Source organism: Pantherophis guttatus, chromosome 3, assembly GCF_059756535.1.
Source record: "Pantherophis guttatus breed Tessera chromosome 3, ASM5975653v1, whole genome shotgun sequence".
Taxonomy (NCBI): domain Eukaryota; kingdom Metazoa; phylum Chordata; class Lepidosauria; order Squamata; family Colubridae; genus Pantherophis; species Pantherophis guttatus.
The window spans coordinates 67543543-67562834 of record NC_142065.1 but is presented as its reverse complement, the minus strand read 5'-3'; the positions used below and the strand labels follow the sequence as shown (position 1 = coordinate 67562834).

General features: G+C 36.5%; 2 long non-coding RNA genes across 4 annotated transcripts; one reads left to right on the top strand and one right to left on the bottom strand.

The window, feature by feature from the left end:
• Nucleotides 1-1051: 1051 nt before the first annotated feature.
• On the bottom strand, nucleotides 1052-15337 carry LOC117664415 (uncharacterized). 2 transcript variants are annotated; one of them, XR_015732863.1, is made up of 4 exons: nucleotides 15268-15337; nucleotides 12054-12139; nucleotides 4133-4203; nucleotides 1052-3174 (listed from the first exon to the last, which is right to left on the bottom strand). It is a non-coding gene; the product is annotated as an uncharacterized LOC117664415 (long non-coding RNA). The 2 variants fall into 2 exon arrangements; XR_004591043.1 differs by having other exon boundaries at nucleotides 2848-3174; nucleotides 4133-4218; nucleotides 15268-15333.
• On the top strand, nucleotides 10054-16962 carry LOC148114624 (uncharacterized). Of its 2 annotated transcripts, none has more exons than XR_015732865.1 (3): nucleotides 10054-10315; nucleotides 10679-10752; nucleotides 12330-12903. It is a non-coding gene; the product is annotated as an uncharacterized LOC148114624 (long non-coding RNA). The 2 variants fall into 2 exon arrangements; XR_015732864.1 differs by lacking the exon at nucleotides 12330-12903 and adding an exon at nucleotides 16491-16962 and having other exon boundaries at nucleotides 10152-10315.
• Nucleotides 16963-19292: the final 2330 nt, after the last annotated feature.

The following is a 19292-nucleotide window of genomic DNA, read 5'->3' as shown; positions in this document are numbered from 1 at the left end:
GTTCTTCAAAGAAAGTTCAATCAATGAGTTGCAAAAGAATCTGAAAGTTAAGCTGAGGTCACAAACGACTATAGGGTTGTCTGCAGTGGGGACGCCACTCCATCTTAACCCCTTGGTTTCACCTTTTTTCTAATGCCTGGAAAATCTTGACTCCTGCCTCTGTTTGTTTTCTTGTATTACTATATTATTTCTGTATTGCTGTCATTGGGAATAGCCTACAGTGGACGCAGTAGATCAAACAAGATTCCTTTTGAATAAATATTTATGGTAAAACAGGTATTACATGTTTCAAATGATCTTGCATTTTATTTTATTATTAAATTTTTACCAATGCTTTTACTTAGGGAAGGGGGTAATTTTCTCATGCTGATTAGGCCCAGTGTCAATTCTACTTGTGATTATTTCCACTTTTCTCACATGTTTGTGTGCAGGGATAAATTCATGTACAAAAACACAATTGAAGACTGAAGATGATTAAAGGTGTGAAGGCAAGAGTTTATAAAAGAGTTTAAAATCCCAGTATTTTAAAATTCAGAAAACAAACAAACGTAAGGTTCCTATCCTGTTTTGAATATTTTCTTTATGCTAGAATATGTTTCCTTTTCAGCTACACAATGAACATATCATAACATTTAGGTTCACTATTTTTTATACCTCCAACCATTCTTGGATTTCATTAGTGTTTTTTCCTCCTTGTTTATCATCCACTTATTGGCTGATGTCCAGCTATATCCATCCTTTAATTTTTTTTTAATAGCCCATGAGACTTAAATGTTAGAATGAGAGGGAAACATGGCACATAAGAAAATTAAGCTATCTTCTCTCTTTCTCTTTATAATTCAGTGTGGCAAAAGCCATCTCTTTTGCTTTTCACTCAAAATTGAACCTTTTACTTATCAAACAAGCCATGGGTTGATTTTAGACACAATATGTAAGTGTGAAAAAGATTTTCTGAGAAGGGATAGGAACAGTTTATCTCCCAGGTCCTCCTATTCCCATCTCTACCATTAAACTCTACGAAACAGCCCCAAATCACCCCATAAAAATGAAATTAAAAGCAATTATTTACTGATTTTATTTATACTCTACCTTAGGGCTTGGGCAAGCTTCTAGATAGATAACAAATTTAATATAAGAACAACTTAAAAAGATCAAAATATTGATGGAAAATTTTGATGACTATGAGCTGTTTACCCAATACCCTTATTCCCCTGTTAAGTTCTTCACTGACAAGGCCTTGTTGTTAACTAACAAGATTTCCTTTCTGAAATTTGACCTTGAGATGCATAGATGCTGAAAATAAACATTCTGTAGTGATATCAAATATGTAGCCAATTATATATTATGCAAAGGTTGACAGATGCACACGCATCTCCATATTTCACATTTTTAATTTTTAAAATTTACACACACACACACACACACACACATACACACAAACACACACTTATTTATTTACTTATTTACTTGGGAGGGGCTTCCTGTCCTAAGATGCTTCTAAAGCATTTAAACAGTCAGACAAAATCAATAGTCTAATTGTTTATGCAAATAGTTTGATATGCCTAAAACTTGATATTGATTTTCCAAATGTTATTTGTGAGAAAGGGAACTTCACAACTGAGATGGTCTTCGGATTATGATAGGAGTGCAAAAGATTAGAAAAACAACTGCCTTTGAGTTGGAGTTTTATTCTATTTTCCCATTCTGGTTAATTCATTAAACATTGCCACATATTTCAAGCCTGTTTTTCTTTTCAGTCCCAGATGTTAGAAATGCTGGACTAGGAACTGACTGCTGCTTCTTCTTCTCCTCCTCTTCCTCCTCCTCTTCTTCCTCCCCCTATTTCTCCTTTTTATTTAATTTATAGGCTGCCCATCTCTCATACTGGTCTGGGTGGCTTACAGTTAGTAATCAAAATACAGATAAAAATGTAGATATGAGATACAGTGGATCAGAAGAACAAAAAAATGAAAACAAAAACAAAAATCAATAAGTTGATAATCTATTCCCAAGGTCTGGAGGAAAAAAGAGCTTTAATAGATTTTTTTAAAAAAAGATGTAATTGTGGGAGCAGCAAGGTGGCCTTGTAGTGAAGACACTTGCCTCCCACTTGGAAAGTTGAGAGTTCAATCTTAGGTAGCAGCAGATGTTTCTCTCTTAGTGGGCAAAGAAAAAATATCTGCTGTGAACTCTGCATAGGCATCAGGAATGGCATCTGGCTAGTAAATGCTCAACTCCATCTAGTCACCCCAACTGTACCCTGAATAGAGTCTACGGGATTGTAAAAAGAAAAAAGAAAGCTAAGTGTGGGAGCCACATGAATCTTTCTGGAGATTCCTCCGGAGGACAGTATAAACATATTTCCTGGGTCCGGACAGTTGACATTATTAAATTGACAGGACCTGGAACCTTCCTGGGCCAAAGTGAATGGGCAAAGACAACTGGACATAAGAGGTCCTTTAGATAGGCAGATCTTATTTCTTCAAGAGGTGCATAAGAGGTGGGAAAATATTAATTTTCTTGTACTTGTTGCAAAGAAGACTGGGAGTAACTTCTTTTTTCTATTCTTTGTTTTTCTCTCTCTGTTCTCGGAGAAGCAGGCACTCTATTGACTTCTGGCTGTCCCTCCCTATCCTAAACTGGATGGAAAACTCTTATTAAGCAACTTTCACCAAGAGGATAGAAGAATGTTGAATCTGTATGTGTTAAGTCTGAATCAACTGAAACCAATTCATCCAGTCAACCAAACAGATGTCAAGATATGATATGACACTACTCTAAATCAGATAAGTTAAGAACAGTATTTCCAGAAAAGGAATTTAGCAGACAGTGGGTTGTTTTTTTTTAGTTCAATCAAGATTTATGTAATAACAATTGCACAGATTTATAGATTTTCTGTATAGCGATGCATAAGGTCAAATATGCACAGATAGCTTATTGACAGCTAATATAAGAATTACGGTTGTCCGTGGGCTCTCCAGATTGAAAACTCATTTGAAATGTAGACAGATACATTCTCTTGGGAAACTTATGAAACAGACATGCTTAAAACTTGGCTTGCAGTATTAATGTTCCTGATGCTCTTAATCTTCTGGAAAGACTGAGTGCATGGAAGATGACAGCTTGAAGAGTCATCCATTATGATTTCCATAAAAGTCTTGGAATTCTTCACACCTAGTATGAAATAAGCCATTTGAGACAACATATCACTAAAATGCTATGGCGTTTCCACATCTCACACATGCTCTCTGTTTCCGGTTTATACTAAAGAAAAAACAGATTGGTATTAAGACATGTGCCCTATAGCAGACAAAGCAAACTCTTATTTCAATGCTTGTTCTATGAAGAGTAAAATGCAAATAGGGTGTTGAAAGAACATTATTGGTTTGGAAATAGAAAGGGTATATATATATCCCCCAAAGCACTTCTTGTTTGACATTTTGGGTGACTTCTGAATTTCTTGTATGTAATCCCCTTGAAAAATTGGATAGGCCATAAACCAATAAACAGACAGAGCTCTTCTAAGCATGGCTCAGACTGTGAGAAGTGGGCTTTATCTTAACAGTTTGGATGGTTTAGGTCTGTTAGTCAGAAGTATAACACCTCTCAGGTAGAAGTACTTGACAATTTAAAAGTCTGTGTCACAGAGAGGAATAGCAGACATATCTTCTGTTCTTTAATAAAATAGAGATACACAATAAGGTTCTTATTCCTTTGTGGAGAATGTTTTTTTCCCTAGTCCCTCACAAGAAGGGATTTTTAATCCTTAGATATTCATAGAAAATATATACAGGGAACTAAAGGGAAAACTGTCTACAAGAGGTTTCTTTTTCCCTTTACACCCTTATGGAGAGTTTTCCTTTAGTCTCTTGTAGAGATTGTGTGTTTATGTGTGTATGTGTGTGTGTGTGTGTAAACCATAACAAAAAGGATGGAAGTTATCAGCTGATATTTAAAAGGCCCAGCCCTCTTGATCAAATGTTCTGAGGAATTTTTGTTTTAGACAAACAGATTCCATAGCATGAAAAAGTTTGAAAATTTCTTATGTAGATAAAAATTCATGGAGACAATTACCTTTTTCCTTTAAAGTCATGAAGGGGGATGCACGAGAAAAGATGATGCCAATACATACCTTGTATATAGAAAGCTTGAGGATCCCATCTGGTCATCACATTTTCTTCTGTTAAAAGGTCTTCATTAAATCTGAAAATGCACCTACTGTATTATCAGTATTTTTAAAATAAAAATCCCCAAGAGAGTAAATCAAAACTCATTAGTGTTTCATACTTTTAATCTGTAGCCTCATGAATTAATTGATAAACCACAATTTGTTTAAAATATCATTCCAGTAAAGTACATGATTAGGATAATTAAAATATTATGAGTCTTCCTGTGTGGCAAAGCCAAAAGAAGTGTACTATGGGGGGGAAAATAGATTACTCACGTCAGTTGCAGTACTAAGAGTTGCAATATACATGAAACAAAATTTATATTTCCAGATACAACGTACAAAACTCTATTTCACTTGGAGATTTTTTCTATTAAGACTTGGGCTTAATTTATCTTCCAGTGTTCAATAATTTCTGACCTGTTTCCAACTTTCCTTCAGAGGAAGTTTGCTGAGAAGGTGGCTGGCCTGTAGCTCCAGAGGACATTGGAGGAAATGGACTGTCTGAATTTTCAGTCCTGGACATACTACTGAAACAGAATTGTATACATTTGTACATGACTTATAGTAGAATTAGGATGAAATTATGCATCCATCTGGCCTGCCTTCATTTTTTGATCATATTATATTTCTGCTCAGGCTCAGTGGGTTTGGAGTGTAAGACACAAGTATTATTGTGGTTCTCTTCCATAGGTCAGTTCCAATCAGTGTTAACGGAGAGAAGATATTTCTGCTCTGTATTGTATTTCAACACTGAATTATTTCCTTGCTCCAATTTAAACCATACATGAGGCTGCTAGGTGAAGTCATTCAGTAGCAGTATGCTTTTGATACTCAGTTATACTGTTCAACCCTTGGCAATCCAAGTGATGTTGCTAGGAATAGAATAGAATAGAATAGAATAGAATAGAATAGAATAGAATAGAATAGAATAGAATAGAGTAGAGTAGAGTAGAGTAGAGTAGAGTAGAGTAGAGTAGAGTAGAGTAGCGTAGCGTAGCGTAGCGTAGCGTAGAATAGAATAGAATAGAATAGAATAGAATAGAATAGAATAGAATAGAATAGAATAGAATAGAATAGAATTCTTTATTGGCCAAGTGTGATTGGACACACAAGGAATTTGTCTTGGTGCATATGCTCTCAGAAAAGAAACATTCATCAAGAATCATAAGGTACAACACTTCATGATAGTCATAGGAAACATATAAGCAATCAAATCATATTAGGAAACAGTCAATATAAATAGTAAGGATACCAGTCATACAGTCATAAGTGGGAGGAGATGGGTGATAGGAACAATGAGAAGATTAATAGTAGTGCAGACTTAGTGAATAGTTTGACAGTGTTGAGGGGATTATTTGTTTAGCAGAGTGATGGCATTCAGGAAAAAACTGTTCTTGTGTCTAGTTGTTCTGGTGTGCAGTGCTCTATAACGTCATTGTGAGGGTAGCAGTTGAAACGGTTTATGGCCAGGATGCGAGGGGTCTGTAAATATTTTCACAGCCCTCTTTTTGACTTGTGCAGTATACAGATCCTCAATGGAAGGCAGGTTGGTAGTAATTGTTTTTTGTTTTGTTTTTTGCAGTTCTAATTATCCTCTGAAGGCTGTGATATAGAGGTGCAGATGACAGACTCAATAATTCCTCTGTAAAAGTGCTTTCTTAGTGTCTAGATTTGGATAAGGGAATACGAGTTGAAAAGCAGGCAGTAGTCATGTCTCAGAGGGCCTTTGCAGAAACCCATCTTGTGTGCCAGTTGCCTCCATTTTGATCAGGAGCATCCATATCAGGGGTGAAATCCAGCAGGTTCTGACAGGTTCTGGAGAACCGGTAGCAGAAATTTTGAGCAGTTTGGAGAACCGGTAGCGGAAGTTTTGAGTAGTTTGGAGAACCGGCAAATACCACCTCTGGCTGGCCCCAGAGTGGAGTGGGAATGGAGATTTTGCAATATCCTTCCCCCAGGAGTGGGGAGGGAATGGGGATTTTGCAGTATCCTTCCCCTGCCACGCCCACCAAGCCACACCACGCCCACAGTAAAAAAATTTGGATTTCATCACTGATCCGTATTATGTGCCATATGAAACCCTACACATAGTCATGGACGTCTGAGCCACTTGTTATCATTGCAATGCATTCTACATGGGGCCTCCCCTTTGAAGACCATTCAGAAAGTACAGCTAGCCTAAAATGGAGCAGTGCAAATAGCATTAGTTTACACTGCTATTTCATTGGTTACTAGTCCATTTCTGAATTACAATTCAAGATGCTTGTTGTGTCCTATAAAGTCCTTTGTGGCACAGGGGGTGGTTATTTCTGGGGCTGCTTCCTTCCAATTCCTTCTACCCATGCAATGATCTCTGAGAGAGTGGCCACGATCCATGTCCTGTCACTTAAATGGAGTCACCTGGCAGGACCCAGGAGATGTGTCTTCTCTGGTGCTGCACCTGCCCTATAGAACTGCATTCCTCCCAAGATTTAAATGGCTCTCATTCTGTCTTACTTTTAGAACGAGCAGAGGATCTGTTTTTCTCTCAGGGATTAGATTAGGAGTTTGCGTGCATTTTTGGATTGTGGGGGACTACGTCACGGGTCTGCAACCTTAAATACTCAAAGAGCCATTTGGACACGTTTCCCACAGAAAAGAAAACATTGGGAGTCACAAACCCTTCCCGTGCCTGACTATTTCTTGAGCGGCCACAAAAATTCAAAATGTTGAATTAAACATTTTGTTTTCTTCTGAAACTTTTCTATTCTTGGATTTATCCATGGTTGGCCTACTGGGGGTTGAAAAGCTCAATAAATCGTGTGCCGGCAGGTGTCACACATTGGCAGTTGGGATGCATATTTTGAGTGACAGGGAGCTGCAGCAGAGTGGTGAAAGAGCCACATGCGGCTCCAGAGCTGCAGGTTGCTGACCCTTGGACTAGGTGAAGTTGCATTGAATGTTTTACGTTTTTAAAAGGTTTTCAGAAAGTATGTTATTGTCAGCTTGAGCCAGATAACGATAAGGCAGCTGTATAAATTGATTGATGTATAAATGTTTTGAATGGGCTATTTTTCTTCAAGTTTTATTTTTTGCAAAAAAAATAAAAAAAATAAAATGTTTTTGTTGTTTTACTCTTTTATTTATTTACACTTTTATCATTGCTCTTACATGCGCTGAGCATCATTTAGATAACCAATGCACCAAAGCAAGGCATAATTAAGCAAACAATCCGCTTTTGGTTTCTATAGTTCCGTATCACAGGTATTAGTCTTCCCATTTGTTATTATTGTGAATTGAAATAAACAAAGCCTCATCCCCAAAATACCAGCATGGAGAATGGGGCATAAAATTCATAGAGGAAGGGAAGAAATAGCCTAGGTGCCTTGGGGAAATCTGAGACAACAGTAGGAACTGAACATCATGTTCAAATTATAGCCTTTCAGCGTGAGGGCAGATTTTGTTAATTTGTGCCAGGTTGGTATCTTTCTATTACATTCATAGAAGCTTCTATAATACTGTGAGCTGCATAAATCAAGTGTGGTGTCTGAAGAAGTTCAGTTCCAGGTCTTAATAGCTATTTTAATTCTGCATGTCAATTATATTGTAGTCAAAAGTTCAAATAAAGGTCAGGGGATCTAAGCTTTATAGCTGTTTAAATTAAAGCATTTCTACTACTAAGGGTAGTAATGGATCAAGAGACAGGGGTGAATTTGGCCTTATTATTTCTCATGATCCTGCTGCTTTTAACTGTGTCCCCACACATCTCTTGATGCAGATGTGTGACACAACCTTACCTGGCAAAGAAACTGTGGTAAGAAGTTCTCTCTTTTCCCTGAGCATTTCTGCACCAGCAAGTTCAAGCACAGATACACTATCCTGGGTCGTGTGATCACTTTTTGCAACCATCTGATAAGTAAAGTCAATGGGGAAGCCAGATTCACTTAACAACCATGTTACTAACTGAACAACTGTAATGATTCACTTAACAACTGTGGCAGGTCATAAAGTGGGCAAAAAAAAATCCAACAGAAATTTTGGGCTCAATTGTGGTCGTAAGTTGAGGGCTAGCTCTACTTGAAAAGCCCTATTTTGTAGCACTCCTCGTCTAGGGATACGTAGTTAGTCCAATTTCTGCTGAACATCTGCTATTTGAATTTTCTTATTTAGACATTACATTGGTCTCTAAACGGATATAAATATATCAAAACATTCTTTAATTAGTTGTTTTGCTCACCCTTATATTCTGTTTTATCTGCTTTTTATTTTTAATTTTTAAAAAGTAGCTCTTTGTTTTATATTTTACTGGTATTGTTACAATTGGCCTTAGAAAGCCTATGTATAAAATCAATTATAAATAAACAAATAATCTATGATTAAAAGAAGCTGTGAGGAGTCCTCTCTGAGCTTGGTTGTTTTCTTGCAGACATTTCTTTCTTTTCTTTTTTTTTTAGTTTTTAAAAAACAAACTTTATTAGATTTAAAAAAAATAAAATTGTATAAAACATTCACAACCTTAAAATACAATCAACAGTATCAACAAACAACAAACAAAGTATATATAATATATATAAGTGCAGACATTTCAATGCAGTGCTGATGTTACCTAGCTTGGATAATAAAATATCTGCAAGAAAACAAGCAGGCTCAGAGATCACCAAGGACCCCTCATTTCAAATATTCAAAGCTACAAATATTCTCCTTTATCAGAAAATAAACTATGTTAGGAACCTCTTTTTTTTTCTCCAGAACATTTCTGCCTTAGTAATTTGAAGTATTACCCAGTGATTCCTGCAGCCTTGTCTTTATTAGTGATATATTTCCATAGCAATGGCAGTATAATGCTATGGTTAATTCGGTTTTTTTTCTTTCCCTCTTTTCTTTTCTGTCTTTCCCTTCAATTCTCCTTTTCTGGACTCATTTCCCCTCCTCTACCAATTTGAAAACTTTCTGCCTGAGAATACGGTAAAAAAAAAAAAAAAAAAAAGCCAGATCAGAGTGTAATTTTGCCATGCCTTTTTTCCAGAAAATATCCCTTTCCACAGTCCTCCCCTTCTAATTTTTAAAATTATTCTTTCCGTGACCCTCAGTATCATCAGGGAGTCTTCAGGTGAAGGAAACTTGACACAAACTTGGCTGAAGGTGATTAAACGATTAATCCCCACACATTTCATTCTAGTGCTTAAGGGCTAGAGGCTTTAGGAATGCTTGAAAGCTGTTCTCCTTCTCCTCAGAAGTTCAAATCCAGGAGAAGAAATGAATTACCCCATTGGATTCTAATTAATCCATCTCTGAACGTAGAGATATTAAACAAATCCCTTCCAGCTTTGCCTTCCCCTACAATCTCAAGTCATTTGTAGTAATCCTATTAATTTCAATCTAACTATGTATGCAGTAGCCTAATAAATGTCAGTTGAAGTGTCCCACTTTTTAGGATATAGCAGAGATCAGTACAGTAAATCTAGTGTATCTTAGTGCCAGGTCCCCTTCCCCCTAAACTTTACCAGACAATGTCTGGTTTAATTTATTTTTATGGCTGGTTCCTTAGCTTCTGGCAAGGCAAGTATTTAAAAAATGAACATATGTTGCATAAAACGACAATGCATTTAAATTAGGCAAGAGTTACTTGATTTTGCCATGTGTTGCCAGCATAACCCTGTTTGTGTAGAATAGAACTATTTTGTAAAAAGTTATTTTCTTAGCTCTGAGTTATTTTATATCCTGGTAGTTGACTAGATTTTCTTTAGAGCAGAATAATAATGAAAATCAGGGTGTGCATATATAAATCTATCATGGTTAAGTTCCAATATGCATGAGTAATGTTGGAGTTGATACCATTGTAATGTGGAGTTTTGGCAAACATGGTGTAAGGACTGAGGTGAGAACCACTGGTTCCCAGATACTCATTATATAAACTTATTACAACTGCACAGCTTCAAGTTCCAGCAAATTCCACATCAAATATGCATTTTAGAAAAGCTGTAAGCACAAGCCGTGAGCTTAGTCAGCAATGCTATACAAGTCATTTACATCTTTTCAATGACAATGGACAATGAACTGTTTTGCACAGCTCCTTTCTTATCTACAATGAAGATTCTAATTTAGGAAAACTGTATCTCTGAGTCTCCTATTAAATCTCCTGGAGGATTCAAGCCAAGCCATGTAGTAAGTGGGAATCTTGATTTACTGCCAGATCCTGGTTAGAACACCCTGATGGGCATTTAGTTGGGAATGTCTTTTATACATGAGGAGTAATTAGTATCATACAGTATCATCATATACCTCCAATCTTTGAATATGAAGGAGACTTGCACAAGTAGTGAAGACGAAAAAACACAAGATAAGAATTAAGAAGTGGTGTATATGTGTATGTTCGTTATGCTTGAAGGTATGTGAACATGAGGTGAAAAAGTTGTTCAAAAAGATTATTATTGTTTGAACAAAATAGCCAGTCCAAGCTACGGTGATAAGAAGCAACCTTATATTGAATGTGATAATTACTCATTTTTAACACCATGATGTTTTCAGCATATACCCAGGGTGTTTCAAATGGAATTTTTGCTCGGCTTTCTGAAGAATACTATGAATGAATTTTTCTGCAGGTAAGGCAGTACATGAGAATTTAATTTCAGTTTTATGTCACCTCATTATTTTAATTTTTTTTAATTCCACCTTTATTTTAATAAATAACTCAAGGCAGTGAATATACCAAATATTCATTCCTCCTCCTCTTTTCCCCAGGAGGTGAGTTGGACTGGGAGAAAGTGACTGGCCCAGAGTTTCCCAGCTGGCTTTCATGGCTAAGGCAGGATTAGAATTCACCACCTCCTGATTTCTAGCCTAATCATTATACTACAAATAGTTTTGTAGTCAAATTGTTTGTTTAATAATGCAGTTATGCTGTGATGCTGTAAATGGTTTTTATTTTATTACAGAATGTGTATATTGCTGCAATTTGAAATGCATATTGTTCCATTTCAAAATCTTTTGCAAAATAAATAAGTGCTGGACACTAACCCAAATATTTATTTTCAATACACATTTACTTCCATGCTGAATTCATTTCCAACAGCTCTTGGGTTATTCAGTAATTATTTATTTCATGAAGCTGTGACACTAAGGAAGAAAGTATGTCTTCATACTTAGATGTAAATTTCAACTTGCTTAAACAGAAACTTACGAAATAAGAGGCTAAAATAGAGAGACCTGACATACTTCCTAGGTAGGGATTTCATCCATAATGAACTGTCTCTAAATCATTTTCCAGAGATGTGGCTACATTCATCTGTTGCAGCAAAACAGCAAGGAGTTTTGGGACCTTGCAAAAACAAATACACTTATTATGGCACAAATTAAAATATGTCTAAGGGTCATTATGCTAGGAGTATAGCTATTGAAAAATTGCACAATAGAGGCAAATAAACTTGGGGGCATGTTGTAGCAGATGGATGGAATGAGCAGCATATGGTGGTACTGAAAGTCAAGAACCTAAGATTTAAATGCATCCAGATAAGTAAGAACCTAAGATTTAAAACGGTGTTGCTGGAATTTCCAAATTGGTAGTCAAACCATATGAGATTTTGCATTTTGTGGAGGAATCAGATGGTAAATGAAAGCCAGAGAATAGAGCCTGAGGTGGAGACAGATGCAACCTAAAGACTAGTTAAGCATGGTTCTTTCCTTTGTACTACAGCATTAGCCAATATTTCAAAAGCACTAAGATAAACCACAGTAGAACCAATATGTGTCAGAGGATTTGATTATTTGTCCTTGAAAGCAATTAAGTCCTAAAGCGGTTAAAATATATTTTTGTATTGAACAAGAGTTATAACTATGGCAGAAATCCAAAGTGAATCCAAAGTAAAACATGAAAAAAAAAATAGAAAGGGAGATTTATATTCACCTCTGATCAATGTAATGGCATTCAATGAAGTTCCTTCATTCTAGGATCTGGGCAAAACTTCAACATTCAAGACACAAAGCTCAAACCTGTTATTGCACAGAATGTTGCTATTGACTATATATTACCACAACATGTAAAAACTTCAAATCTGATATTTGCCCATCATAGAGACCAGCTGTGTAGTATATTTTTAAGAGGCACTGACTATATGTAATCATACCATAAATATACAAATTATACAATCACGTGACAATCTTGTTTTCAATTCTCTTCTAGACATTCCTACCGCCAACCAAAATAATTGATCTTCTTTCAAGATTCCACCATTTAGCTGACATTTGTACAGAACTATTTATCACAGTTACAAATCTCTTTTGGGGTCAGTCACTGGAAGACTTTATCATGCTTTCTGAGAATTCAAGATTGTTCAAGTCAATTTCTTTGATTTGGAGGTACACTTGAAGTTCCTCCTTTTAAAAAACTGTCCTAAATATGTTGCTTTCATTTGGTACTTTGCTACTTCATTAGCTCACATCTATCTCCAAATCAGTTAGAAACAAATTAAAAAGCCCTTATCCTAACAGACAGCTTTAGTGGATTTCATTATATTTACTACTCTATTATAAGAACTGTGGATTTATTCCCATTCTTGATACTTTGCACAAAAATGATTTACATGGGAATATTGTAAAACCAGATGAGTCCAATATAGCATAATTCCATTTCAAGATAATCAGTCTTTGGCTGATTGATGAGAATTCATAGAAGCGTATTTTTCTGATTTTTCCCAGGACTTCCTAGAATGCCTTAAAAATGTTTCAGAGTGGGTGAAGAAACTCTCTTGGATAAGGTGAACTATTTTTTAAAATTTATGTTATATCACCTTTATTATTTATATAACTAACTCATGGCAGTGAACATACTTAATGCTCTTTCTTTTTCCTATTTTCACCCATAACAACAACGCTGTGAGATGGGTTGAGCTGAGAGAGTGACTGGCCCAAAATCACCCAGTAGGGTTTTATGTCTAAAGTGGAACTAGAACTCACAGTCACCCGGTTTCAGGTCTGGTGCCTAAACCACTAGACCAAACTGATTCTCTAATTTTCTATGGTAGAAAGAGAAAGAGACTAAAAGATCCTTCACATTAAGCAGAGATGGCTAGAAAGCAAAAGACCATGAGTTCAAGTCCCACCTCAACCATAAAAGCCAGCTGGGTGATCTTGAACCAGTCTCTCAGCCCAACCCACTTCACAGAGTTGTTGTGGGGCAAATAGGAGGAGGCGGGTGTGGTGGATATGTTTGCCATCTTAAATTATTTGTAAAAATAATGAAGGCAGGAAAGAGAGAGAGAGAGAGAAAGAAAGAAAGAGACAGAGTGACAGTGACAGAGAGACAGAGACAGAGAAAGTGACAGAGAGACAGAGACAGACAGAGAGATGAAGTATCACTTAGGAAAAAATGTTCCTTGGGGATTCCCCTTTGTCCCTTAAGCCTCTATGCTATAGCTGACAATTTTAAATCCTCTGGGTAAAATCTTATTCTATGTGTTGCAGTAATCTTATATGTGCAGCACATTGTCGGTACTATATTTTGTATCAGATCCGATGGTAATTTCAGTCTATGTGGTCAATGCAGCATTTAAAAGTGCATAGAATACTACAGTTGTGCAGATTACTGAAAGGGCATTAAAACTGGGGTCAATGTTACAAGTAAAGATGGGGAAAGTCAGAACAGGAATTCACTGCTCTCAGTTATGGAGGAAGCCTGCAATCTGGATGGGTTTTTGATGACTAGGATCATATCCAATTCAACAGGCTTATCAGTTGAAAGCAGCTGGCCAACCCCAACTTTTGAAACATAGTGCCCCTTCAGAATATGGCTTCATAGAAATACACTTAAGGTTTGGAGATTTGTAATATATTAACTTCTTTATCAAAGGTAGCATATCTGAAATACCGATAACTAGGAAGCAAGAGTGGACAGGGTTGTGAATATTATTCTTGTCCCTACCAACTTAAGTTTTTTCAGTGACAGAATGATAAAAAGAATGTAAAAGGCTGAGTGGCATTTATGAGAATTGGCATCTGTGTTCAGGACCAATAATTCTCTAATTTCTCTGTAGCAACTCTTACAGACAAGATCAGGCGTGGATTAAAGCCAACTGATCCCCTAAGCACAGCCCAACAATGGAAGTGAGATTCTTGCATCATGAAATGGAAACAAAGATGATATCTGACAACACCTTCAAACCAAACTTTTCAATTTAGTCACTCACCATGTCAAAGTAATTTTTTTTAAAAAAATGAAGTAGATTAAATCTAAACGTGAGATAAGGAGAATTACAAAAATATGACTAAAGTTGAGTGTGGCTATGAAAGAGTTAAGGGCATAATAGCCAAGGATGGGAGGGACTCTGTAATTTCCTTCTTTCCTTGGTGTCCTAAGCAACATTTTTTGTTTTGTTTTATTGTTTAATGGTTAATCCAGGTGCTTATTTTATTTAACATATCCAGGACTGGCCAAGATACACTGAGCAAAACACAAGCATGATGCTATTCCAGCTCAATCTGCAATAATGCTTTGGATGTCCTTCTTGAGTTTCTCTCATGAAACTTTCTCCAGGAACTTGCCTGGAAAACTTGACTTACAAAAAATGTTTTTAATTAATCCAAAATGAAATAAAATCCATGCTTTATTCCTCTACTTACGTCGTTCATTACTTAGAAAGTTATTCCATTTAAAAATCATGCCCTGTTCTCTCATTATATTACTCATAATCATCACAATATTGTGACTTATATGGGAAGTTCTGTTGCAACAGTTTTCTTTTTTTCAAAGTTGACATCTGCTAGAAGATACTCTCCATCCTGTTACAAAAGGAATTAATGTGCAGGTAAAAAGTGCTTGATCTTTATCTTGCTTTCAGCCTAATGTCATCAGTTTATTGTTCATATCTCAGTTTCTCCAAATGCTTGCATAGTATTCTGGGTAATTGAGGCTTACATGAAAAAAAATGGTAATACTCAGCAACAAGCTCTGAAAGGAAAGACTGAATGATGTGGAAATGTTCCATTTCTATTTCATGGCATCTAGATAGATTCTATAATCATCTATAAATGTACAGCTGAACAATAACTTGCAGATTATGTTTGTTTATTGATTTAACATATTTCTAGGCTGCTACCATTGAAAATTGAAAATGGTGGCTCACCTAAAAGTTGATTTGGAATAGTCTGAATATCTAAGGCACTGCCACAAAGAAGAGGGGGTCTCCAAAGTACCTGGAGGCAGGACAAGGAGCAATGGATGAAAACTAACCAAAGAGAGAAGCAACATAGAACTAAGGAGAAATTTCTTGACAATTAGAACAATTAATCAGTGGAATGACTTGTCTCCAGAAGTTGTGGTGCTCCATTATTCAATACATCATAAATATATGCCAGTTACCAAGGGCCCAATGTTTGATCACATGACCATGGGGATACAGCAACAGTCGTAAGTGCAACGACTGGTCAAAAGTCACTTTTCTCAATGCCATTGTAACTGTGAACAATCATTATATGAATGATTGTAAATTGAGAACTACCTGTACTATGTTTTCTCTGTAAATACTCAAAGGCAAAAATGATCACTGCTAGATGATGATTCAACAACAGATTAGCTGTTAGTAATTTGTGTAATCACTTCTTTGTCGCTATACAACTTAGGATCTTCCAAACATAACTTAATATAACATAACCATGTCTTTCTAGGGGCTTCAGACATTTAAGGACATACAAATGAAAAAAGAAATAACAGAAAAGTCAGAGTAAAATAGGTCACACTTAATATTTGAACTAGCATGTAGAAATCCCTCAGTAAATAATTTTGACCCTACAACATGTCTGAATGGTGCCATTTATAGAATTGGGAGAAGAGGTTGACCACAAAAAAAAGTAATAATAAAATTTATATTAGAGTGATATTTCATGAGTATGAGTAACAACTACAGCAACAATATAAGGTTCAGTGTTAACAATTGAAGAGGATGTACAAAACACTTCATATGATTGGTCTCTCTCTAAGTAGACTGGATTTTGGCACAGAGGAGAAAATATAATCATCTGTGCACTGAAGATATGGGTGTGCTATAGGTGGGGAAAACTAGTTATTTATACAATGTTTGAGCCAATATGAAAGCCTTCCTAGAAATTTGCTAAACAACAATAAAGTACGATCCCCTGAATTCTTAATGCAAAGTTTTATAGTATTTTTAATTACTGGAAAATACTCTAGGGCTTGGATAATCAAATAATTTACACCTAGATGCTTTGACAGCACTCTGGCCTTTGGCCTTGTGCCTAACACCACAATAAAGTGTAAATCATTACAAGATGATTCACACACTGTCATGTCTTATTGCTTAATTAATTTGTCTGAAATCACTTTCCCTAGGAAGTCAAGGCAAATGAGGATATGGATGCAATTCTCTGACAAAAAGATCTACATTCAACTTCCCACACCCTCAATAATGTAAATGAAGAAATCTTGTTCCGGTCTTTTGCAATTAATTCAAGATCAAAGATGTCTTGCTTTATCTCAAACTATCCAAATGTACAGATATCATACCAGGGGTAAAATGCTCCCGGTTCAGACCGGATCGGCGGATCTGTTAGCGATGGAGGCGGGTAGTTCGGAGAACCGGTAGCAAGAATCCCTGCCCCCCCCCCCGCCCATGCCCACCCAATTGCCCGGTTCCCACTTGCCCACTTGGCAGCTTGCTGCTTCTTTTGGGGTTGCTCGCTTTTCCGGCCTTGCTTCGGCTGCTGCAATTGATTGCATCAGCTAGCAACTCAATGTGCCTGCCTGCAATCAATCCAATCGCTGAGCAACTCAATCTGCCTGCCTTGTGCCTTCAATTTGGTAAGTAACTGGTTTTTTTTGTGGGGGGGGAGAGCTTTAAAAAAATAGTTAATTGGTTTTTTTTTAGGAGTTTTATTATTATTTTTAGACATAGCAATTTAAAATTAAGGAAGTTTTAAATTTAGCTGCTTTTATCTAAAAATATAAATAAAATAAAATAATAAAATAAAATATTTGTGCAGCTTTCTGAGATTTGGTGTGTTTCTGTAGTGTTTCACTCTAACTACACAAACACACAAAATCTCACAAAGCTGTATGTGGCATTTTGTCTGTGTAAAGTGTGAAAGTTGGTTTTTGGTATCTCTTATTGTTTTGTGTACTTTGTTTATTATTTTTAGTATTTATTATTATTGGCCATGCCCACCCAGTCACCTGACCACCAAGCCATGCCCACCAGATCACCTGACCACCAAGCCATGCCCACCAATTAAGCCACGCCCACAGAATCTGTAGAGAAAATTTTTAGATTTCACTCCTGTATCATGCAATATCTTGCTTTCTCCAAGGTTTAGCTAACTTGGCATCCTCCAAATATGCTCAACCACAACTTCCTTGAATACAAAGTATGCTATTATACTGGTAGTATCACAGTACTTGAGAGAAGCAGGCTGGAAGAGTATCTTTTATCATCCATATTATCAGTAACTATAATTGTATATATTATACTATTGAGCCTGTATCATGGATTTTTTTTGTAACTGTGTTTCTAAATTGGTGAACTTAAGACAGCCAAATTGTATTTTACTTTTATTTAGAGATGTAAATGGAGTTTCCTTTGGAAGTTCCTGCGAAAGGATTTGAGGGTTTTATATGGAGATATAATAAAATATAACAGAAATAAGCCCAGCAACCAGCAACCAAAGACTTAGCTTTGAAAATGAAAAGAGAATGGGCACTATTTCATTAGTGCCCCTTCCCTTCCCTTCCCTTCCCTTCCCTTCCCTTCCCTTCTTTCAGATTCCCAAGCACGCATAGTAATCTAGGCTTCTTGGAAGAACCTGTTTCTTCTAGCATCAGCACTTCCTGGAAGAATATGCATCCACACAGTATCATGGGACTGTAGTCAGGCACTCATGGAATTCGGCTTCCCAGTCAGGTTTCCATTGCTGGAATGGGTGGATGGATTGAAATCTACATGTCACCTTATCGTCTAAACAATATGGTGATTCCAGGAAGTGCTACAAAATTAAACCTTTGTGAAAGTGATTGAACATAAACCAATAACTCTGGACATCACAGGCATTTTCAAAAGTAATGTCCCTAATGGAACAATAAATATATTTCTAGTTGTTGTTTTTTTTTAAGTGAGCAGTAAAATGGTCTGGATTTACACGGACCTGCATATTGCTAATGTGCAATTAATAATATTTTTAGGGCTCCTCACTTCCATTTCTAATGTTAATGCCAGCTAAAGAGGCCTCTAACACTAACCCTGAGCATGAGGCCATGATACTGACAAAAATGTCCTAGTTTCAAGGCAATTAACATAAGAAACATCTTTCTAAGCTGCTACCAGTGGTTATTCCCCCCCCCCCCGCCATCCTGCCCCAAAGCTAATTGATGTTGTGGAAAGTTTTGCTGAGACTGCAGTTGTGGGCTGCCATTCTGGTGAAAATCAGGATTGCACCTGATAGTTTTTAAAAACAATATATTTTTGTCAACAACAAATTATAAACAAAACCTGTATCTATACATTTTTATTGCCAAAAAATGCAAACCATTACAGGTAGTCCTCAATTTACCACTAAAATCGAGCCCAAAATTTCTGTTGCTAAGCGAGACAGTTGTTCAGTGAAATGACTATCCCATTTTACAACCTCTCTTGACACAGTGTTAAGTGAAACACTGCAGGTTTTGGTTAGTAACATGGTTGTTAAGTGAATCTGGCTTCCCCGTTGACTTTGCTTGCCAGAATGTCACAAAAGACCCCAGGACACTGCAACTGTCATAAATATGAGTCAGTTGTCAAGCATCTGAATTTTGATCATGTGAGCAGAAGGATGCTGCAACAGTCATAACTGTGAAAAATGGTCATAAGTCACTTTTTTCAGGGCTGTTGTAACTTTGAACAGTCACTAAACGAACTGTTGTAAGTCGAGGTCTACCATTGAGTTGAGACTTAAGAAGCATAATAGAGTGCTGAAAACTAGAAAGACACTTCTCCAGTACATAAATGACAAGGCAATTTCATAGGCACACATGATTTCCCTCAAATCATGGAATATTTTCCTCAAATCAGGAAAAAAAACCCATCTAAGTTATGTTCTATCAAATTGAATTAACAGGGCATTTTTTAAAAAGAAAAAAAATGCTAAATAATGTCTGGTTGGCACG